The following is a 24,757-nucleotide window of genomic DNA, read 5'->3' as shown; positions in this document are numbered from 1 at the left end:
AAAGCACCACAGACGAGGTGGCTTAAACAGCAGACATTTATTTTCTCACAGTGCTGGAGCCTGGGAGTCTGAGATTAGGTGTCAGCAGGTTTGATTTCTCCTGAGGCCTCTCTCCTTGGCTTGCAAACAATTGCCTTTTCACTGCGTCCTCATACGGCCTCTCCTCCCGGCATGGGCATCCCTGGTGTGACTCCTCCTTTTAAGGGCAGTAGTCCTGTTGGACCAGGGCCCCACCCTCACGGCCTCATTTTCATCTCATCACCCCTTAAAGACTTTATCTTCAAATACAGTTGCATTCTGACATACCAAGGGGTGGGACCTCAACATATGGATTTTGGGGGGATGCAATTCAGCCCATAACTTCTCAAGGGACTGATGCCCCAACCCAGTGTGGGGTTGGTGTTTCTCTGAGGATTTTCAGGGATCTCTATCAGGAAAGCAAAAGAGAATGTTTGTGTCTGCAGAAGCTACCGAGCACCCCAAACCGCAGAGGGCTGCTTCTGTCTCGAGGCTGTGGCTCATCTCATCACCCACAGTGAGGTGATCGACAGGAGCCCTTCTTGAAAGAATGATGATGGCTGAAGCCCAATGGCTGATATGTAATTTGTTGGGGGTAAGGAGAGTGCCAACTGTGAGGCCAATGGCTTGTAGTGATATCCAGAATTATAACTCTGATATGAAAGTAATTTGAGCCAAAAAGATACATGAAAAAAGATTACATGGTAATTTTGATATCTGGTTTTGCTCAGCCCTTTCTGTTGACAGTTCCTTAATTGCTTTCTGAATTTATTTCCTTTCCATTATTATTTCTATCCATTGTGTCTCTCGGGAGCGATGCTCTTTTTATATCACATTCTGGTCCAGGATGGGAGGGTGATTCTGTTCTTCTGCGACGCCCACAGGCTGAGAGGGTGCCCATCCGAGTCGCTTTGGTTCCGAACAAACTTCCCGTGCATCCCATATTAGCTCCGTCAATCTGCTTTCTCAAGTGTGAAGAAACTTCACCCTGGTGATTTTTCACTTCCTCTCAGCTTCATAATAATAAAAGAACGCTTAATTGCTTGATCTCACAAGGCTTTTCCTTGTTCAAAAACAAAGGTGAGGATGGAATAGTAGTGCAGGTGGAGAATGACCCATGGGATGAGAGATGAGACAAGAAAATTAATTTACTTATTCATAAACTTATTGCCATGGGATCGAGGCATTCTTAGAATTCACGGCAGCATTAACGTTGGCTGGCATATGCAAGTGTTTACTCTGTAGCAGACACCTTGCTCAGTGTCTTATATGCACTCTCTCATGCAATCTCCAAACAACCTTAGGAGTTCAGTTCTGGCATTAGCTACATCTTAAAATTTAAGGAGTTGGCAGACTTGCCTGGTGTGATCCTACTATTACGTTGGTGCAAAATTAATTGTGATTTTACCATTACTTGTCATGACAAAAACCACAATTACTTTTGCACCAACCTGATAGAAAGGAAAAGGGGCAGAACTGGAACCCACGACTGACAGATTTCAAAACCTGGGTCACATTTCTTGTGTAAAATCTGGTTCTCATCTTTTGGACCAGGTTAACCTGCCAAATGCCACGCCAGCAAACACAGCAGGTCTGTCAGCCTTGCTGTCACTTGTAGGCAATCTGCACGAGAGGCCACCAAATGATGAGAATGGCCAGAAGTAGCTTTGCTAATTTCTCATAGCCAATGTAAAATTATTATTAATGATTCCCATTTTCTTATTACATTTTCTTTAAAGATGCTGAAGACTAGGGTGAGGTTTTAGAGTGTACCACATTTAAAACCGTGAGTAGTATTGCAACTCACTTCATTCATTCACCTATTTGCTCATTCTATAAAATATATGCAGATACTCTGTAAACTATCAAGGATTGTTTTAGTCATAGCTCTTAGTAGAATGTCCACGACTGCATATCCACCAGATGTGACCTTCGTGACCTCAGTTGGGGTGGCTTTGCTCTCCCTGGACACTGTGGAGGCTTTCCTGGTGCCCCTGTGGTGCTGCCATTTGAGTATGCATTACACTTGTCCTTTGTGAGTGACTGCAGGCTACAAGCCACATGAATCCACAAAGGCCACGGGGACAGATTCAGAGATGATCAAACTGCTCATTTCTGAGTAATAGAAAACTCAGGCATAGAAAGTTTTGCTAATCTCTTTTGACCTAATTAAAATATTAGCTAATCTCAAGGTCACTTTGATGTTTATATTGATTCAAACTTTTGAGGAAATGATTTAAATATATCTAATTTAAATTGGTGTGTGAAATTACTGACATTATAAAAAGCCGACTGGGTAGAAATCCTCTGAGGTTGACTCAGTACTAATATTAGACTATTGTGACTCAGGATTATGTTATTATCACTATCCTGATGGTAATACTCTTTCCTACTAAGTAAAATTTGTGATAGTTGACGTGTTAAAAAATCTCAGGTGTTATTATTAGTTTTATATATGTGTGTGTGTGTGTGTATATATATATATGTAGACACGCACATACACACACACACACTTTGTTTCCCCTTCTAGTTCTAAGCTGAGGCAACCAGCTATTTTACATGTAGGCAAATGGGCTGTTAGTACCCATTCATGCATTTCAGATATTCTATGAAATAGCATAAAGAAATAATATATGTAAAAATAATCCAACTGGAAATCACTGTAGTAAATTTATATTCACTATTATTTAATTATTTAAAATATAGTACCAGCTCCTTTACCTAGCATTTGATAAATTACTTTAAATGAGTTTCCCAGATACCTGAAGTTTATTCTTTAAACTCTGATGTTATTCTTTGCAGTCATTTTTAAGAAATGGTCCCTCAGTACACTATATGTACCAGCAGAGCACACAGAATCTAATTTACCCTCTCTGTTGTAACTGAAGGGCATTATCTTGGTCTTTAATTTAGAATCAGGCAGTAACTGATCAGAAGCCCTAGGACATTGCCCTCTCACCCCCAACCCCACCCAGTGGCCTCCAGTGGCCAACTTCTTGACTCCATGTTTCTCCCTTTCATGTATTTTTCCTGCTTCTTTCCAAGCCAGATGTCTCTCTGAGCTTATATCACTGAGCTGGTTTTTAGTAAAAATTTTTCTTTTTAATGTGTAGCTTCTAATTTATTTGGGCTATGCAACCAGGTAATGAATTTTGTTAGATATGTGTTCAAAATGAAAATAAAATATCCTAACCAAAGGCCTTCTCCAGGCATACAGTACATAATTATTCAATAAATTTTACCTACTTGAGGATTTTTTAGCTTTGTTCAGTGGCATATGCTAGGTAAGTAAATTATTTTATGTATGTGTGTGTGTATGTAAATTTTTTTAGAGACAGCATTTCACTTTGTCCTCCAGACTGGAATGCAGTGGCACAACGTGACCTCCGACTCCTTGGCTCAAGCAATCTTCAGCCTCCTGAGGAGCTAGAATTACATGCACAAGTCGTTGTGCCCAGCTAATTTTAAAATGTTTTTGTAGAGATGGGCGGCGGGATTGGGGGTAGAGGGGGTCTTGCTATATTGCTTAGGCTGGTCTAGAACTCCTGGCTTCTAGTGATTCTCCGCCCTCAGCCTCCCAAAGGGATTACAGACATGAGCCACTGTGTGCTCAGCTATATAAAATTTTGATTGAGCCATGAGGCCACTTTAAGAGATGTTAAAATAAAAGCAAAGAAATTTAAAAAGAGGAATATCATTTTATTTAGCTTATGTAACAGTTACTGAATTGGCATACCTAAAAATCATTAAATTCAGCCAATTTACTAATTTTGTTGACTTTAGTCTACTCACAAATAGGGTATGAAATTTGCAACGTAACAATTTGGAGGGCAGCTGAGACTCGGTGCCCTGGTGGAAGAACGAAGCCTTGTTAAGGCAGAATTCACTGAGGTGGGCTGTGCGTCTGGGGCACCAGCTTTTCGAGGCTGATGCATGCTGAGCTACATCACATGCTGCGTGACAGGCCCTTGGAAACAGGTCTTCATGAAGACATGAGTTTGAGTTGAGAATTATGGAGCCCACCTTCTGGAGCCACATAGTATAAAGTGCAATAAAAAGCATGTAGTGCGGTTCCATTTTTCCTGACTATATTTTTTACAGGGAGGAATTGGGAAGAACACTTATTCAAAGGAATGGTGTTGGCCTGGTGTCATCCGCTTCCTAGACTGACAATGTTTTCTCCTGTGGGGCCTTCACAGCATGAAGCTTTTTGTGTAATAACACTGTGTATTTCCTCCTACCTCCAGACTCTTAGGGGAATTTTGGATTCACTATTTCCTGGCCAGTAGTACCTGTGATTAAAAAAACAGCTCTCATGCTCTATTGCCTACATTATATCTATGAGAATATAGGACTGGCAGGCTCTGAAGGCCGTTGGGCACAGCTCTTGCCTCTGTGCCAGAAAAGGAGGGTTATCACCATTGGATAGATGTAGCAACAAAAGCCCAGGGGTCGTGTGACTTCTCCATCAGGTGACTACATTTCTTTTCTTTTTTTTGTTTTTTGAGACAGGGCTCACTGAATCACGCAGATGGGAGTGCAGTCATATCAGTGACACGATGGTGGCTCACTGCAGTTTTGACTTCCTGGGCTCAAGCAATCCTCCCACCACAGCCTCCTAACTAGCTGGGGCCACAGGTGTGTGCTACCACACCCAGCTAATTTTTGTATTTTTGATAGAGATGAGGTTTGCCATGTTGCCCAGGCTGGTTTTGAACTCTTGGACTCAAGTGATCCTCCTGCCTTAGCCTCCCAAAGTGCAGGGATTACAGGCAAGAGTCACCATGCCCAGCCTGAATTTCTGCCCTGGGTCTCTTTTCATGCTTATAACAAAAAAACTCTCTTTCCTTTGTCTTCTTTATGAAGTATAGAAATAAATGACTTACAATATCAGCAAAAAAATATAAACTCCTTTTTTTGTGTTAAAAAATTGAAATAGAAAAGGATACAATAAATGTATTTGGTGGATCGGTCTTTAAGAGCCTTTTTCAGAGGACTAAAAGTTATTGAGAACAGTGTATCTAAGCAAAGCTAATTTTCAAAATTATAATTAATATTTCATTGTCTAAATTATAAGGAACATGTTTGGAATAATAGTCACAGGTGATGAGGTTTTAATCTAAATGGGAAGCAAATCAGTATTTAAAATAGCTCCACACAATTAGGTTGCAATTATTTGAATAAATGGGATCTAAATACTGGAAATATAACCGTGTCATAATCTGTGTTCTAGAATGTACGTTTACTGTTATGGAATCAAGAAAGGGAGCTCTTTTTTTTCTTATTTTAGTTACCATACTCTCCATCCTGATTTTTACTTGTTGTAGAGCTAATGTTGGGTTTTGATACATAAAATCAAGTGTCATAAAGGATTTCCTATTTATTGAACTCATTTTGCATGTTTTGAAATCAATGCAAGGTTGAAATGCCGGCTCTTCGTCTTTTGGATCTTCTTCAGTGGATGTGCTCTGGTGGCTGCCAGAATTAGCCATGTTCAGGACCTTTCCAGGACAAGTTGTCACAGCGTGGCCAGAGCAACCTGTAGCAGACCCTCCCATCTGCATAAGCATGCCAAAGGCCTCACCCCAGAGACCAGGACAGGCCATGTGTCCAGGTAAACACCATGATTTAAGATACATTAGGATTGCTCACTTAGCCTATGTGAGCCTTTTGCCTAGAGATGGTCCTGGAATCACCCCAGGGTATTAGAGATTAATGGCATTATAGAAGGTGGACCTTCCAAGAGCCCTAGAGATGATCGAGATGATCTAGATTCGAGACAGCTCCCTCACTTCACCCATGAAACCCAGAGCGTGGAGGTGATGACCACAAGTGGATAGAGAGTGCCATTGTTCTCTTGATTCCCCAGTTAGTGTTCTTTCTTCTACAGCAATGTTTCTGGGGACAGAAAGAGGAAAGAGGGAGACACACACTCTCTGTGGGTGTATTCTCAGGGAGGTCTGTAAGTTGGCTGAGATAACGTGTAATGTTCGTGTGCTCTCTGGTTACCATCACCTTAGATGAGAAGCGACCACTTTATGATTGAGTACCACTCTGAGATACAAGGCCTGCTTGGGTTGATCATAGAGTTGGCGAGTGAGAAAAAAATAATCAGTAATAAGTCAATGATGTATTTGCTCCAAGTGAAGGTCCAAAGTCACATGGAACCACAGGACAAAAGTTTCAAGGTAGGTTGAACGAGGAGAGGATGTGGGAGGATTCAACATCACATGGCCCATGGTGGCCCCATAGTCTGTGGTGGTCCTTGGAAGTAGCATCAGTGGACACACTCCAGAGAAACTTCATGAGCACGGTCACCTATGAGCAACCAACTAGCTGCAGTAAAGTAGTATTTTCTACCACGTTATATTAATTTAAGTTTATCAGTTTTGCGATTTTTAATAAAAATATACTTGTATCTCTTTGAGTAGCAACTTTAATGGAGGTTAACATTGGGTGTTTGTGAAACTTGTTTTCCAGTAAAAGGAGTCTCTTCACTTTTGAGCTTTGATAAATATTCCATGCCATGCTGGCCTTATCATTCAGATTCCTACATGCAGGTCCGTGTCCACCCGAGGAATTAAACCCTCGGAAACCCAGACTCTTAGCTGGATCCTGGCTACCCTCACTTCTTGTGGCTGTTTGCTTTGCAATAGCTTTAGATAGAAATTTTTTTTTTTTTTTTTGCCACTAGTCTCATAGTGAAGGGATAATCACCAAAGAAAGTGACACTTTGTCCTCTACAAAACAATTCTTTTTTTTTTTTTTTTTTTTTTTTTAAGACAGAGTTTTGCTCTTGTGGCTCAGGCTGGAATGCAATGGCGCAATCTCAGCTCACCGCAACCTCCGCCTCCAAGGTTCAAACGATTCTCCTGTCTCAGGTTCCTGAGTAGCTGGGATTACAGGCAAGCGCCACCATGCCCGGCTAATTTTGTATTTTTGTTAGAGATGGGGTTTCTCCATGTTGGTCAGGCTGATCTCAAACTCCTGACCTCAGGTGATCTGCCCGCCTTGGCCTCCCAAAGTGTTGGGATTACAGGTGTAAGCCACCACGCCCGGCCTCTACAGAACAATTCTAAACCCTTTGGATGACTTGGAAAATGCATCGTTGAGTGGGGGTGGGGAGGCGTCACCAACTGTCCTGCCTGGACGTTGTCGTTGTTGTAAATTCCCATTTACCCTTCTAGGAACGAAACTTTGGTGATAAATGTTACTGCTAATCTTAGTAGATAAAGTCTTTGTAGATTAGTTCCTAACCCTAGCAGATAAAAGCAACTATACATATAGAATGTTAGACCTCAAGTAACTGTATCTTGGGTAATGTGAGGTAAATATTAATACAACTTTATAATAATCACTTAAGATTATATTGCACTGTACATTTGATTTCTCTAACCAGCCATGAGGAAAGTGGGCACTGGTCTTTTAGATTTTATATAAGGAAGCTGCAATTCAGAGTTACTGTCCAGTCTGCAGAGGAGGCAGGGCTGGAGCCCAGTCTCTCATACCCAGGTTCATAGCTGTGTTCTTTGCCTCATTCTGTAGCCTCAAGACAACCCTGTCTAGCTCCAGTAAAACTGCAAGAAAGTCTTTGGGGAATACGGAGCTACCTCCCTAGCCCAGGAAATTATGACCCTGTAAATAAAAATGTCCTGTAGGAGAGTCCAGGAACAGGCTGGCAAGGAGGACAGAGTTAAGGCCAGGAGACTGGGCTTGGAGCTAGTCTCACATGTTCCCAACGACAGAGGACTTCAGAAAGGCTGGGCGACTTGGGAAACAAACTTTCCATCTATTTGTGTTTCAGGTTTTTTTTCTGATGGATCTCGAATTTTTAGATGCTTATCTTCAGATGTAAATCTCAAACTCTGTTCAGTGCCAAACAAAATTCCTTTTGCCTCACTCCTAACTTGCTGGTCTGTGCCATGATGTCCTTCAATTAGCATGTATGATTAAGAATTTAAAGCTCAACAGTTATGAAGGGTGGCTGAAACAGAGACTAATGATCTGGGAGCTTGATACTCTATGTAGTTACTTGTTTCTAAATGTATGCTAAGATTCACCCAGCTCAAACTGTCTTTCCTGAAAAGTAAATGATTAAAAGAAAAAAAAATGTCCAGGAAACTTAGCTCTTAATTATTATTATTATTATTTTTTGGAAATGTAGAGTATAGTAAAAACAATCCAGCATTGAGTCTTCCCTGCGCCATATATTATGTTTGCGGTTTGTGAACTTAAGTCTTAGATGTCTCACCTCTAAAATGGAGTTGGTAACATTTGCTTTACAGGGTTATTTTTAGGTTTGGAAATCATATTTTCAACACTTATAGCACTGCTACAGAACACTCACTTAGTTATATGAGAATTTATCATGCATTTTATTTTCTACACAATGTATTGAGTGTGTTACTGTTCATAAATTAAATTTGCTGTGACTGTAATTCAGGTGATCTGCCTCTTTTGCAGCCACATATTTGAATGCTTGATTTTGCTTTCTACCGTGGTTCATACTGATTGCCAAACTACTAAAAATGCTGCTGTAGTAATTGGTACTGCTGTTTGGATTTTATTTTTTTCTGTTACCAGCAAAGCTTCTGTTTTTAGAAGCAATATTTATAGAATGAACTGGCCGTTAATCTATATTCTATTCAGCAAAATTAGATTTTTAATGGCTGTTTGCTGAAAATCTTCCCCGAAGAGCTGGGCACAATAGAGATCCTGATAACTGTATCTCATGTTGGACGTTCTACAATGCAAATGTTTTAATGAGGCTGCAAGTGCGACTGAATTTTAACTAGAGATAAGCTATTGTTTTATTTTAGCAAGTCACTTGTACATTTGCCTTAAATATGCAAATACGTATTTTGGTCCAAAATAGTTTTGTGTGTTGGAATAAGTTCTTGCTTTCTAACACATAGTAAGAGAACTTGTCACTTTAAGATTTCTTATTAGTTCATCCGGTTCTCTCTCCCTACCTGTATAGATGTGATAAGGAAAGTAAATAACCGAGTCCTTCATAGAATTATCACAGACTCCAGATGTTAGGTCAGAAGACCAAAGATAACCAGTTTGGAGCTCACTGTGCCTACTATTGGTCAAAGCGAAACCTGGGCCAAATAGCCTGGTAACTCCAGGCCATTCTGGCAAAGTACAAAAAACAGTGAGCCCAGCATGTTCCACCCAGCTTTGGGTCCACAGTGAGGCTCCTGGAATCACAGAGCTACAGCCTTCCAAGGGATGGCTCTCTTCGTGGACAGCTCTCATGCACAGCTGGGTCAGTCTAAGTTCATATCAGTGGAAGTTTTGGACCCAGAGCTGTTCTGCCGCACCTGAGGCATCTTTACTGGCTGTGGTTGGCTCTACCAGGTACCACCTTCTTTTACGGTAAATCTCTCTCTGGGATGTTTTATCCTTTTAACAGTCAGGCTTCCACCAGGGTCCCCCAGTGTATCCAGAATGCCTTTAATGTCTGATTCCCCATAGTGGACTCAGTTGAAGCCTTTCTGACCTGGTCAGTTGATATTTATGAGGGTGACCAGAACTCCCAATTCCCCTGATTAGAGTTTTGTACCTGAGTCCTAGATTCTCTCGGATAATCCTCAGCAGTCCCTCAAAGAAAGTACTATCCCCATTTCAAATATTCAAAAAGTGAGGAGTTAGTAAGTTACTTTAACTCCTCAAGAACTAAGAGGTATTATGTGGCTGTGCTGGGATTTGACCCTAGTAGCGCTCGACTCCAGAGTATGGTTGACTTCAGTTTGCAACTAATGCCTTAATCCACGTTGTGATTGACTAGCTGCCAAAACATAGGAACAATAAGATAACAAGAAGTGACAGACTACCAATGCAAAGGCTTCATACTCCTCACATGCATATTGAAGAAAAGGGCTTCAGAGAGACTCAGGACTGAGTGGTTATGGAGACGGTATAACATGCCACCGACACTATATGATGAAGGTTTCAAGGTGGTTATTTATGATTTCCTGTCAGTACGTCTTAGAGGAAGGGCTGGTGGAGACAGGTTCAAAGAACTGGGTTGAAATTCTTCTCTGTCACTTAGGGAGCCTAACCCTGCATGTAACCTCGTAGGACTTTGGTTTCCTTCTCTGTAAAGTGAAGGTGAAACCTCACAAGGTCAGGGTGGTTGTGGGGATCTTTCAGAGCTGTGTCAGTTGCATGCTTTGCTAACCTAGTTGATTTCAATCAATTTGCCGATAAGCCTGTTCTGTCTATGGTCTGCCTACCAGTCTCCTGAAATTCCAGCTATTTGGTTCTTTTAGAAGATGAGGACTGATTATTGAGATTTCTACAATTGTTAAGTGGCAGAACTTTGTAAATTTACTTCTTATTAATTTATAAAGTGACCCATTTTATGAAGAACTTTTAATGAATTGTGTCACAACAACTGTTTTCATGTAAGCCAGGGATTCCCAAACTTTCTTGATTCCTGGTGGTCTTAGCATCCCGGTAAATTTCTTATAGTGCTTCAGGTCAAAAGGTATTGCTAATGGTTCTTTTTGTTAAGTAGTTAGATCCCAACAACTTATGTGCAAACAACTTTGTAGCTGTTTGAAAAAAAATACACATAATTTGAAAGAAAAAAATACATTTGCTTTATTCTGAACTACTTCTAGCTAGTAGTTTGTGAAATGTCTGACAGAAGTTGTAGATCCTGTGTTTCTCTTGAAAATTAAAAAAATATAATCTGTGGTGCCCTGTGCCTTCAGCTTGGCACCCCGTGGCACTTTGGCACACAGTTTGGGAACTGCGGATATAAGTAGCATACACATTGCCGTATTGGCATTTGACAGGCGTGGACGCAGCTCTTAGGGTTCTCTAAGATGCATAAGTATCACAAAAGGACCGCAGCCGAGGACCCAGTTCTGGTGAGTGGTCTTCCAGTACACTGTCGGCGGTTGAGGAAATGGTACATTTCTGTGCATTGCCAAATGGAGCAAGTGCACACCCATTGATGGTGTTCCCATGACCCTGAGCCATTCTCATGAACGTCAGCTGCAGGCTCCCCGCTGGATAGAACTGGCCATCTGAATGCGGGGCTCAGTTAAGAATGTGGAACAGTTGCTTTCTGCATAACATTCTTCTAAGTGCACTTACTGCTTTCCAGGAAACCGTTCTCTTCTACCGTGTCCATGGGCTGTGAGGCCGTTTAGAGTGTTTCCTGTGATTTCTGCAGCATGACACAGTGGGCCACAAATGCTCCCTTTTCTGTGTCATTTGCTCTCTTCATTGATAAAGGACACTCATCCTTCCTGTTTATTTTCAGAACTTGTTCTTAGGTTTATTGGGCGTGGTTCATTCCAAAGTCTGAAAACCTTCCATTGTCAAAACAAATGGTACCAGGGCATGATGTTAATATTTTACTTCAAACAGAACTTAAAGCACAAACAACATTAAAATACTCATCTACAAAGTTATGCCATTGTTTAAATTCCTATTATATTTTTTTGCAGGATGGATTGATTTTTCTCATGACAAAAACTTTTATGTGATAAAATTTCACATTCTGAATATTTCTAGCCAATGGACTGAATCAGTGATTATAATTCTGATGGGAGAAGAAGAGAGTAAAAATATTACAATCCAGACATTACTCCTGCCTCCCTGGGAGAGCTCCACAATTATTTAGCCATTTTTATTGAAGCTATAAAAAGTAGAATGTACAATCCATGCAAGAAAATCGTCCTTGCCTTTTTCTGCATTGGTCATGCACATAAGCAGCAATATGTGATAGTGTTGCTCTGTCTATGGTGTTTGTCGTTGTGTCCCTCCACCAGCACTTCAGGAACACAGGCTTTGCATGTTTTCAGGGCCCAGTGCAGGGGTTAGCAAACTTTTTCTGTAAAGGGGCAGATAGTTAATATTTTCAGCATTGTAAGCTACAAGGTCTCTGCGGCAACTGTTCACTTGTGCCGTTGCCATGTGAAGGCAGCCAGATAATACGTAAAACGAATGATCGTGGTTGTGTTTCAATAAAGCTTTATCGATGGGCACTGAAACTTGAATCTTATCAAACATTTACGTGATTATTTGGAATATTAATCTTCTTTTGATTTTTCAACCTTTAAAAAGCATAAACATCATTCTTGCCTCATAGGCTGTACAGACACAGGTTGCAGGTCACATTTGGCCTGTGGGTCAGAATTTGCCAGCCCCTGGGCTACAGAAATGCCTGGAACAGAGAAGGTGCTTGAATGATGAAGATCACATTTTTATTTATTTATTTTTGAGACAGAGTTTCGCTCTTGTTCCCCAAGCTGGAGTGCAGTGGCACAATCTCAGCTCACTGCAACCTCCACCTCCTGGGTTCAAGTGATTTTCCTGCCTCAGCCTCCCAAGTAGCTGAGATTACAGGTGCTCACCACCACGCCTGGCTAATTTTTGTATTCTTAGTAGAGATGGGGTTTCACCATGTTGGCCAGGCTGGTCTTGAACGCCTGACCTCAAGCAGTCCACCTGCCTTGGCCTCCCAAAGTGCTGCGATTACAGGTGTGAGCCACTATGCCTGGCCAAGATCACATTTTTAATTAAAATCTTATGAACTATTTTAAACCTACAGAAAAGCACGAAGAATAGTATAATTAGCATCAGCCACTGAGATTCAACAAACATCATTCTGCCATATTGGTTTCCAATTATTAAGAAAAAAATAAAACAGGCAAATACAGTTAAAGCCCGCCATCCCCACTGCCACTACCCTACTCCTCCCCAACCCACTTCCCTCCCTCTCTACCCAGAAACAATGATCGTTCTGCGTTGGGTTGTAAGCTTCTATCTTTTAAAATATTTTTGCAACATAGGCATAAAATACGCGTAGACCACGTGTGACACTGCAGGATCCTTTCACAACTTACTTTTTTCCACTCACTACGGTTTCTGCGATGTGTCTGTGGCTTTCAGATATAACTCTAGTTCATTCGTTTAAATTTTCATGCAGTTTAATTTATTCACCTTTTATGAGTCTCATTCAAGAGATTATTTTCTATCTTGATGTCATCAAGATATTGTCCTATATTTTCATCTAAAGCAGGAATCAGCAAACTTTGAGCAAAGGGCCAGAGAGTAAATAGTTTAGGCATTGTGGGCCACTTGTCTGTTGCAGCTACTCAACTGTGGGGAAGCAGCTTTGGACAATGGACATGCTGACGGGTGTGACCGTGCTCCAGTAAAACTTGATTTATTAAGATCAGGCGATGGGCCACATTTGGTCTGTGAGCTGCAATTTGTCAACTCCTGATTTAAAAGTTTTGAGGTTGTATTTGTAACATTGTCATACAAAATCCATCTGGAATTCATTGTGTGTGTAGATGTATGGTATAAGTTAGATATTTATGTTAGTACCAGGGGTCAGCAATTAGCAATTATTCAAGTATCACTTACTAAAAAGTTGAACTTTCCTACACTATTTTGTTTTTTTTTTTTTTGAGACAGAGTTTCGCTCTGTCACCCTGGCTGCAGTGGAGTGGTATGACCTTGGCTCACTGCAACCTCTGCCTCCCGGGTTCAAGCAATTCTCGTGCCTCAGCCTTCCGAGTAGCTGGGATTACATACACGTACCACCATGCCTGGCTAATTTTGTATTTTTAGTAGAGGTGGGGTTTCATCATGTTGGCCAGGCTGGTCTTGAACTCCTGATTCGACCACCTCGGCCCTCCAAAGCGCTGGGGTTACAGGCGTGAGCTATCGCGCCCATCCTTCCTACACGAATTTTTAATGCCTTCCCTGTTATATTCGAAGTTTCTCTACATGGCAAATATCTGCTCTCTCATCTGAAACATTGTTCAATGTAGTTATAGATTTATAATAAATTTTTATTTCTTGGGGGAATAGAGTCATGTGTCTTTATTCTTCTTCAAATTATCTTGAAAATATTTGGTCCTTTCATCTCTCATTTGTGTTTTGGATCAATTTGATAAGTCAGAAAACAAAAAAGAAGCATGGGATTTTGATTTTGATTGGAGTTGTGCTGTTCCACCTGGATTAGTATTCTCATTATGTGACTAGCTGAGGGACCGTGAACAAGTTAGTTTCTGAGCCTGAGAGATAATATGCAGATAACAATACCTGCCTCACAGGGCGATAGTGAAGATTAAGTGGATTAATATAGGGAGCACGTCAAGAACCATGCCAGATATAGCATAAGCACTCAGAAATCTTAGCTATTAATATCTTTAGTAGAAGTCTTCTTATCAAAGGTATCAGGACAGTTAATCAGGTCAGTTAATTAAAGAAGTTGTGAGGAATTATAAAACAGTTTTGGTTTTCCTTTAAGCATCTTATTTCATCTTAAAATGCATAAATACATATTCATGCAGGAGTGGAAAAGGTTTTGTTGACCCTTATCCACAGTTCCAAGTGCTGATGGTGGCTTCTTTCTTTGTATGGTTAGTAATTTTTACTGTGTGCTGATTATGATAAGAGTCTGTGTGTACACATGCATGTGTGTGAGTCCCATGTGTCCTGTATTGTGAAAGGTGTCACTCCACTCCTGTACTGGTCCTAAACACATTTTGTTGTTGCTGTTGTTTGAAATGGAGTTTTGCTCTTATTGCCCAGTATGGGGTGCCAATGGCACCATCTCGGCTCACCGCAACTTCCACCTTGTGGGTTCAAGTGATTCTCCTGCCTCAGCCTTCCGAGTAGCTGGAATTACAGGAGCACACCACCACGCCCGGTTAATTTTTGCAGTTTTAGTGGAGACAGGGTTTCACCACGTTGGTCAGGCTGGTCTCGAACTCTTGATCTCCAGTGATCCGCCTGCCTTGGCCTCCCAAAGTGCTGGGATTACAGATGTGAGCCACTGTGCCTGGCCCTAAACACGTTTTTAATGTGAATTTTTGGTTTAGGATGTCCACATAAAGGAGATGTTGTTAATCACAGGGGACATTCATATGGGAGGTTTTAATTATTCATGGGATTTGTTTTTTTAATCCAAAGACTGTAGAGATGTCAGTTTTTCTGCTGTTACCCCAGGCCTGCTGGTGGATTTATCTAGTGTCCCTTCTGCCCTCTCTAAAAAGACATGAGGCTCTAAGAGGCTTCATGTGTGGGGTCGTTATAGTTGCCTCTCCTTTCCTGTGCTCAAGGCCCCATTTCCCATCCCCATTTGAGTGTGTGTGTTGGGGGGTGGGGGGTGGGGGGTGGGGGGGCGGGGCGCCTTCCTGTAAAAACCAGAAAGCCTGCTAGACAGATTCTGAAAGAGCTGGAACACTCCCATGTGATTTTTAGAACCCCAGTTCCCAGAACTGTAGGTCTTATTTCCAACTCTGTAGGCTGTGTGGTCAATGCAGTATCATCATGTGCTGAGTTCTCTGGTTGTGAATTTTCTTATCATTCCTGAAACCTGAGGATTCCCCCGTTTCTTCCATCCCTTTTTAAAGCTTACCTCTGAATCAAAGCATTTTTAATTTTATTTAATATTTTTTTTCACTGGAGAAGGGCCTGGCCATCAGTTCAATTAAAATCCTGAATAGTGAAATTTTCCATCGAAGTTTTTGTTGTATGAACGCCTATGGCATTTGCATATGCAAGATAAGTCACGTGTCTATGATCTTTTTTTTTTTTTTTTTTTTTTTTGGGCAGGGTCTTGCTCCGTCACCCAGGCTGGAGTGCAGTGGCGCTATCTTGGCTCACTGCAACCTCCGCCTCCCAGGTTCAAGCAATCATCCCTCCTCAGCCCCTCAAGTAGCTGGGATTACAGGTGCGTGCCACCATGCCCAGCTAGTTTTTGCATTTGTTTTTGTAGACGGGGTTTCGCTATGTTGCCCAGGCTGGTATGGTGTCTATAATCTTTATATATTAACAATTCACATAGTTCAACATGGAAAGCATTATTAAATGGGATTGATTTCATCAACATTCTAAAACAGGTCAGAGGATCCTCTGTGCTCAAAAACTGTTTGCTTGAAAAGCCATTAATTCTATATGGCTATACTTTTCTGACAGTTTTCCCAGTGGGTTCTTCTAGCCTACTAATTTTATGCCCTAATTGGAAATGCTAAATATTTGCATTTAAAGAGATAACTGGAATGATCAGTATTGTAGAGTGTCTTCAAAGCTACGGTACCTTTGCCATACTGCTTCATTAGATATAATTATACAGGTTTCTTCTGCTTCCCTGTATAGCTGTCCATGTCCACAGAGCTGCAAAATTAAGGTGGTGGTGGGTTTCTGCTCTCATCCCTTTGCTTCCTGTCTGAACTCCTAGGCTGCAGAGCCTCGGGTCTCTGTTGTGACCATCCTTGTTTCTCTGCTTCACAATCCATGACTGTTTCTAGCTGGTAAGGCTTTTACGGATGACCTCTTCCACTTTCAGCCCTGTTTTTTGTTCTGTTATTACTTTTTTCTTTTGTCTTTCATACCTACAAAGGTCCTCTCAGCTTCCTCATGGAAAAAAAAAAAAATAAAACAACCCTGGCCTTTGAGCAGATTTGCTAGACAATCAAAGATCCTCTTTTCAATCTTGCAATGAGACAATCTGAACACACGTGCAGTTTGGAGGTCTTTGGCTCTTGTTGATTTTAAAACAATTGGTCCTGGATATCTAGGGCCCCCTGCTCTTTTGGTGGCTTGAGGTTTTACTCATTTTCCTTTTTAGTGTTTTTCTTAGTGTAGCTGTCTATATGAAGCCTGCTGTATATAGAAGGCTTATCTCCAGATAAATGAGGTTGGATACCCGAAGACTTTAGATTTATCTGCAGAGCCACTGATTTTTGTCCTATTCCCGGGAGCAGATGGGTATTGAAATTAGAGCAGCTGTTTCCAAGTAAGGTTAGAAAACTGAAAAGAGAGCCGAGGGAATTTTGTGTGCCTGCAGAGAGAAACACACACATCAAAGCAGTCAAGAGGCCAGGCAGGTACACGAGAACTCTTGGCACTTGACGGCTCAACCCAAAGCCTCCCCCCGACTTTTACTAAACAAGGTGACCCTGATTTTTCTGCTCTTGCACCTGGTTTCACAGACACTCATAGATTTCTCTGTCTGACTTCTCTTAAGGATCCCAGGCCACCGAGCCTAGCAGATACAGAAGAACGCTCTTCCTGGTAGGGAATGTTCTGAACAAAGAATGATCTAGAAAGAGTGGGGTCTCTTCTTTGTTTCAGACGAGAAATATTTTTTGAGAGCCTACTACGTGCCTGGTTTTCCAACTTCCTGCTACCCCACGTTGGTGTCATTTGTTCTTTATTCTTTAAAAATAAAGATCATGTTATTTGTCCTATTTAAAAAATAAAGAAATGAGAACATTTAAAACGTTTGGGGTCCCCAGCAAAAGTGAAAATTTCTTTTCAAAGTGCTGCTCCGACTTGAGTTTCCACCCCTGGTTGGCATGTTTCATTGGCTTTCTGTGTCTTCTAGGAGGAAGGTCAAACTCATTAGAGGGGCACAGAGGCTGCTGGCTTTTGGCTTCTGCTAGCTCCCCTGGTCCCTGTGGCTTCATGTGGTCACTGTGCTGGAGGGAGAGTCGCTCTGGAATCTGTGTGCCATTCTTGCCTGGGAGGAAAGTCAGGAAGGAACCTTATGCTTACTTCTGGGTAGAGGCAAGTTAGTTTCATCATCTTTGTTAAATATGACAATCAAGGAACAGAGAGTATGTCAGATATGTGTACATGGTAGGTGTTTTAAAGATAGTTTTCAAAAATTGCAAAGCACAAAATATATACAGAAAAGTGCCCCCCAAAATATGTACAGCTCAATGTATTATCATAAAATGAACACCTGTGTAACCACCACTCCGATCAAGGTTGACAATGTTGCCCTCCAGCAGCTTCCTTGTCTCCACCTCTCCCAGCTCCCCAAAGTTAATCACTCTTCTGACTTCCAGCATGGGTCACTTCTGCTGTTTACAATCTTTACACAAGTGGAAAAAGCACCGTGTTTGGGGTAATTTGTTCTACTTGTTGTATAAGGCTATAGTTCTTTCTTTTTTCATGGCTGTGTAGTATATTTTATCAGTATACTGTAACTGTTGTCATCCAGCTCATTAATATTCTTACAGTTAGTGCTCTTTGTGTTCTGTTTATTACATATTTGTTTACTATAAGGTTACACAGATATTCTCTTCTATTATCTTTTTGAAGCTTAATTTTTTACCTTTCAGTTGGATCTACAATCCAATTGGAGTTTATTTTTGTATATGGCTTGAGAGAGAGAAAAATCTTCATTTTTTTTTTCTCATTGGATATCAGTTTATTGAAAAGACTGTATTCTAGAAGTCAAGTGTCCCTGCGTGATCCATTCTGTTTCTTGTCTCTCTGTTCCATTGGTCTATTTGTTCATCTTTCTGCCAATATCATGCTATCCTAATTACTATAGCTTTAAAATTCCTGCTTTCTAATAGAGCAAGCCCTCCCACATTGTTCTTATTCAAGCCTGTCTGTGCTATCATGGGCCATTTTACAGAAGCACACAACTGTTGTGATTTCTGTTGCAGCAGCATTGAATCCTGTAGGTTACTTTAAGAAAAATTTGAGTCTTTCTAATATCGAGTTTTCTAATTCATGACTAGAATATTCCCCCTTTACAATTCTCTTTGTTGAGATCATGCACTTTTAAAATTTGATTTATTACCAGGAATTTAATTTTTTTCATCTATTATAAATAGCCCCTTTGAGAAAATTATCTTTAGTTTGCTGCTGATACATGGAGATGCAAAATATTTTTATTTTTTGGTAAATTTTGACCTTGCATGCAGCAAACTTGCCGAAGTTCCATATTTTAATAATTCATCTGCATAAATAATCATATAGTCTGTAAATTGACAGCTTATTTTCTTATTGGATCCTTATACTTTCTTTTTATTTTTGCCTCATTGCACCGTGTAGGACATTTAGTGCAGTGTTCAATGGAAGTGGTATTAGCAAACATCCTTGCTTTCTTCTCAATTTCAGAGAGAAACTGTTCTCCCTTTCACCAGTAAGTATTATATTTGCTCAAGGTTTTTTGTAGACACTCTTTATCGGATAAAAGAAGTTTCCTTCTATTCCTAGTTTGCTAAAAGTCTTCACTCTACCTAGATATTAAATTCAATAAGTGTTTTTTCTGCATTGGTTGAGATGATCATACAATCTTCACAGGAAGTTTAGTTCCCAGTTTGCCTGCAGACTTCTTTTCCTGCGTACAAAGGAGGCAGAAGTCGACATATTTCTTGTATTGATGGAATTGTTGTTTTGTAAAAAAGAGTTTGATAGGATGTATGAGTGTCTCTGATGAGAGGCGAAACAAAAATGTATGCACTGGAATTGTTCTGCAAGTTTTTGATTCAAGAAACTGGACTTTGAATGACTAAAAGTAAAAAAAAAAAATAGCATTTCATTTGAGGCTGGTGTGCCTATGCCAGTAAGTGCAGTTGAGTGCTATCTCTTAGGACTTAGTTAAATATGGAAACCAAGGGACAAAGGGCAGATCAGGTTTTTGAAGAACAATTCATTGAATTCTTGATATATCTGCAGCTGAGCAGAGCTTAAAGATTCATCACTATGACTTACCACTATGTGTTGATCAGACTAAAGCAAAAGTATTGAGATTTCAAGGTAATTTCCAAATGCAGTATGTTTTAAAGAGAGCATGAAAAAGTAGGGAAACAATAAGTAAGGGTTTATTTTTAATGGATTCATTTTATAGCCACATGTTTCAATTCTGCTTATAATTTCCTTTTAGCCTACTTACAAATGTGACTCAACTCACATACAAAAATCAGGACAAGCTGGTTTCAAGAAAACTGACTCAGAATTGAGGGGAATAATGGACTGACCAAATTAATCTTGGAATAATTTTTTGAATTGATGTAGAGTTTCTAAGACAGAAGTAAAGACATATCAAAACATGGAATGTGTATTTCACTAAGACATATAGTTCTTGATTCAGTAAAATGAATGAGCATTTTTATTATTTGGATTTGGAGAAAATGTCTTGGGATGCATTTCTTGGCTGAGTCTACCACTGGCATAAGCACTATAGTGATTTTTTTTTACATCTTTATTCCCAGTGAGTAAGCAGTTGGTGTTGGAATATAGTTGAAATCCTTATTAAAGAAGGTGGGAAAAATTTCATTTTGAGACAAAAATACTGTGATAGTTGGACCCCAACATTGTTCATTTGTGTTTCAGAAGGAAGATGACATTTACAACCAGTGCAATTCCTATTTCAGACATAGAAACACAATATTAAGAACTTAAAGGCCTTTAGAACATTCTAGTCCCATCCTTTCCTTTTACAGTTGAGGGTGCTGAGCCCCAGGAAGCTTTCTTGCCTAGTCCAAAATCACCTGCAAATGAGACTGGAACCCCAGTCTTTCTCTCCCATATCGTGGTACCTCAGGGTGGCAATTGTTCATTCTCGTTTCTCCAGTAACCCTAAGCTCTAAATTCTGGAGTCATCTTTGTTTTAGTCTCTCCAATTGGCAGACACGGACACTCTCCTGCTATTTCAATATCCCATTAGTCTGTGTGACCTTTCCCCACCCACTATCTTCTATGGGTCCACCTAGTTCTATATTTAGCCTTGGCATAGGTTGCTCATCATTCATCTCCATTTAGTTCAGCTGATGGATGGAAAGGTTGAGGGAGAATTTCCGTATTTCTTCTAGTGAAGGAAAGGTGGGGGTATGATTGTGTTCTTGTGTTCATTCATTGTGTTCTTGCTTCAAGGTGGACTATCTAGATGAGCATTCTTTTCATAGTACCAAGATTTATTCTGCAACCTTCCTGCACATAATTATGACTAAAAGAATGTCTGGTCCTTCAAGTTGTTTTGCCAAAGGTCCTTCTGTTATTTAATCACTTGGTGCCCACCAGTCCAATTAGGGAGTTGCATGGGGGGAGAAAATAGATGTTATTGCTATCAAACTTGTAGGGCGCTGTTCAAGATAGTTTTCTTTTTTGAAGTCTTTCCAGGTGACCCCATCTACCTGTTTTCCTTCTTTTGTGAACCCCAAAGTCTGTACTATCTAGATCAGGGATTGGCAAACTAAAGGGACAGATAACAAATATCCTATAGGCTTTGTGGGCCAGGTGCTCTCAGTTGTCACTACTCAACTGCTGGTGTGTTGCAAAAGCAGTCAACACATAAACAGGTGGCTGTGGTTGTATTCCAATAAAGCTTTATTTACAAAAACAAACTGGATTTGGCCTGTGGTTGTAATTTGCCAACTTCTAGTTTGTATTAACAATTTCTAAATTTTGGTTTTGGGACCAGGTACATCAGAATCATGTGGGAAATGTTGAAAGATACAGGTTTCTAGGCTTCACCTTTGGAGTTTCTGATGAGCAGCCTGGAGCTGGGGAATCTGTGTTTTAAAAGTTCCCTGATTGATTCTGCTGCTTAGACAAATCACCAAAACAACGGCCCATTCTAGTTATCTGCTTCCCTCCTTCATTCTTTCCTTTTCTATTTTCCTCACTCCCTCCTTTCCATCCTCCAGTAAATATACATACAAAGAAATATATAACATTTTATTTGTGTTTAAGATGATATAAAGTGGCATGATTCTGTAGATTGCTTATTTTGTAGATCGCTTGTTTATTTCTTTGCCCTTTTTATTGAGGCATTTATCTTGTATTGATCCTAAAAATTCTTTCTATAATAAGGGATTTAGTCCTTTATAGTATGTTGTGCATTTCTCCCTTCATGGTAGTGTTGCCTTTTAAATTTATTCATGGAGTTTTATGGTTTAAAAATAATTTTGATGGTGTGAAATGCACTGTTCCCCTAAGGCAGTGGTCTCAATCAGAGATGATCTTTCCCCAGGGGATGTTAGCAATGGTTTTGGTTGGCATAACTTGGAAGGAGGGATTCTATTGGCATCTAGTAAGTAAGGATGCAGGATGCTGCTAAACATCTTACAACATACAGGGGAGCCCCCCACGTCAAAAAGTTATCCAGTTCAAGGTGTCAAAAGCACCACAGTTGAGAAAACTTGCTTTAAGGCTATTTCTTTATTTTACTTATTTTATTTTTTATTTTTTATTTTTTTTTGAGATGGAGTCTTACTCTGTCACCCAGGCTGGAGTGCAGTGGTGTGATCTCGGCTCACTGCAAGCTCCGCTTCCTGGGTTCATGCCATTTTCCTGCCTCAGCCTCCCGGAGTAGCTGGGACTACAGGCGCCCGCCACCACGCCTGGCTAATTTTTGGTATTTTTAGTAGAGACGGAGTTTCACCATGTTAGCCAGGATGGTCTCGATCTCCTGACCTCATGATCCACCTGCCTCAGCCTCCCAAAGTGCTGGGATTACAGGCGTGAGCCACCGTGTCCAGCCGGTTTTTTTTTTGTTTGTTTGTTTGATAAGACACTCCCTCTTCCTGTAATACTATCTCTATTAAAATCTGTATTAAAACTTTTAAAATGGACTGCTACTCAGACAAATTACTAACATAATAGTCAATTTTACTTCCTTCTTAACACCATACATGAATTCCCCCCTTCTTTCCCTTCCTTGCCTCTGTCTTCTTCTCCACTCCTCTCTAAGTATCACGAGTCCCCTGTGTCCCCTCTGTAGCCAGCGTGGTGCTAGGTCATTTAATGTCCCCTACCCACTGCCCAGAATTTGTAAGTTCTCCTCTGGGGCTTTGTCGCATTTGGTTTCCTCAAGCACCCTCCCATTCCCCCGGATGCCTTTGCCCACTTAGCATGGGTATAAGTGAGGGAGGGGCTGACCTCTGGTTGGCTCAGTTCTTCCCTGGACCTTCTGAAAACTGCCAATGCAAGCTTAGTGACCGTCAATAGAATCCTAAGTCTTCAACCTGGAGGAGGCCTTTTGAGATGTGACCCCAGCTCCTCCCTTAATGCACAGGGAGTGTGTGTCCAGAGCAGGTGAGCAACTTGTCCCACCCACCTGTCAAGAACAGGGCCAACACCAGGGCGATGCTTGCTCAGCTGGCTCCATTTCCCTTTGGAAAACTCCCAGACCAGCTCTTCCTGGTGGAGACATCCAGAATTGCTCTCTTTGTTTTGCTGAAAGCTGCCACTCTCATTCTAAAAGAGGCTGGTCCCAACACCTGCTCGTGATCTCATTTCCTATTTGCTATGATCAAATCCATTCTCTCCCTCAGCATTAAAAAATGTAAGGTAGTTTAATATAAAGGTGTTGGGGTGGGTAGCCTCAATCAAACAAAGGATTCTAATAGCTGACATGTATACCAGCAGGGCATGCAATTGATGAGCTGACTGCTCAGGGCACGTCCAAGTTAACGTCTCTGACTCTTCGATTGGACTGTGAGCTTTTCAAGGGCCAGATAAGGCTTTATTCATCTTCCTGACCCCTCTTATGGGCATCGTGCCTGGCACATCATAGGTGCTTGATAAATGTTGCATGAATTGCTGATTGGCCATATTGAGTTTTCCGTAAAAGTACAGAAGAGGCAGGGCTGAAACCCATACATTTTCTAAACTAGTGTGGAAGGGAATTTAGTTACCTGGGCATCTCCCCAGGCCCCACCATCATCCAGGCAATGCTGATGCAGGTGTCCACACTTCGAAGCAACCCTATTAGCTTGACTTACTATATCTAATGACCCTATCAATGGGCCTCTTTCATGCCTTTTATAGTTGACATTTCATCCTTCTGTTTGTCTGCTGCAGAGGACATGGGAATTGCCAGAAACATGGGTGGCAGAGAGTTTAAGGAAGAAAAACAGGCCATGGCTAAAGCGTCACACTGCTACTGCCTTTGAATCACAGGTCCCAGGAGAGGCTGGCACCCTTGGTCAGGTCTGGCCTCCCGTTTTACTCAGTCCATTCCCCCCGAGCTGCTCTTGGTTAGGGTAGACATTATTTGATACGGCTGAAAAGTCTAAAATAAAATGTGGAAAATAGTTTCAGGTTAGTTCTATGATGTGAAAAAATATGGCATAAGCAGATGAATTGATGTGATGCAGCAAGCATACAGCGTTTAATAAATGGGCCTGCTGGTTCACTGTAAGCAGAAGCCCATTAACCCACAGGCTTTCTCTTTCCTCTTTATTATAGCTGGTATTACAAAGGCTTAATCATTTTTTCCCCATCATTAGAATCTAGAAATTATAGCTGGGAAAATATCATGTATTACATTTTATGCATTCCCGAAGTTAGGTCTATTAATTCTGATATTTTGCCTCATTATGCATTTTGGCAGTTTGGTTATTACCTGCTTATAGTTCACATTTAATGGGATGCAAGACCAGAAGTGACCTCTGCAACAGGACATTTTCCTTAATGAGAAAAAATACAAATACGAACTTAAAAAAATATTGTCTGTATACAGAAGCATAGGACTTACGATAAATATTTATGATTTGCTTAAAAGTTAATGATTGCACCTTATCTCATATATGCTGTTATGAGTTGAAACAGATAGCTTTCCCAAAAAATAAAACTAGTCTGTAGTGTTAGAGAAAATAATGGCAGAAAGCTGCCATTGTTAATGAAACAACTAACATACACGCCAAGGAAGTAGCATTGGGATAAAATTATTTTTAAAAAGGGCCCAATGACCCTGCAATGCATTTAATTCTCTGCCTCGTACCCTGTGTGTGTGCATGTATGTGTGTGTGCATGTATGTGTGCGTGCATGTGCATGTGTGTGCATGCATATGTGTGTGTGCTTGTGCATGTGTGTGCATGTATATGTGTGCTTGTGCATGTGTGTGTACATGTGTGTGCATGTGTGTGTACATGTGTGTGCATGCGCACTCCATCACATTATCCACTGCTTTGAATCCCTGTAGAAATTTATTTTACTGACTGTTTA

The 24,757-nt window shown here is 40.8% G+C and overlaps 1 protein-coding gene and 1 non-coding gene across 2 annotated transcripts in view; one reads left to right on the top strand and one right to left on the bottom strand.

The window, feature by feature from the left end:
• The window catches only part of DNER (delta/notch like EGF repeat containing), a 367,125-nt gene that overhangs the window by 100,146 nt on the left and 242,222 nt on the right, over window positions 1-24,757 (top strand). The window lies entirely within an intron of this gene.
• LOC112636790 lies at window positions 15,183-15,246 on the bottom strand. The gene has a single exon (XR_003122265.1). It is a non-coding gene; the product is annotated as a U7 small nuclear RNA (small nuclear RNA).

This window comes from Theropithecus gelada, chromosome 12, assembly GCF_003255815.1.
Source record: "Theropithecus gelada isolate Dixy chromosome 12, Tgel_1.0, whole genome shotgun sequence".
NCBI lineage: Eukaryota > Metazoa > Chordata > Mammalia > Primates > Cercopithecidae > Theropithecus > Theropithecus gelada.
The sequence above is the reverse complement of the archived record's forward strand: the minus strand, read 5'-3'. Positions and strand labels throughout refer to the sequence as shown.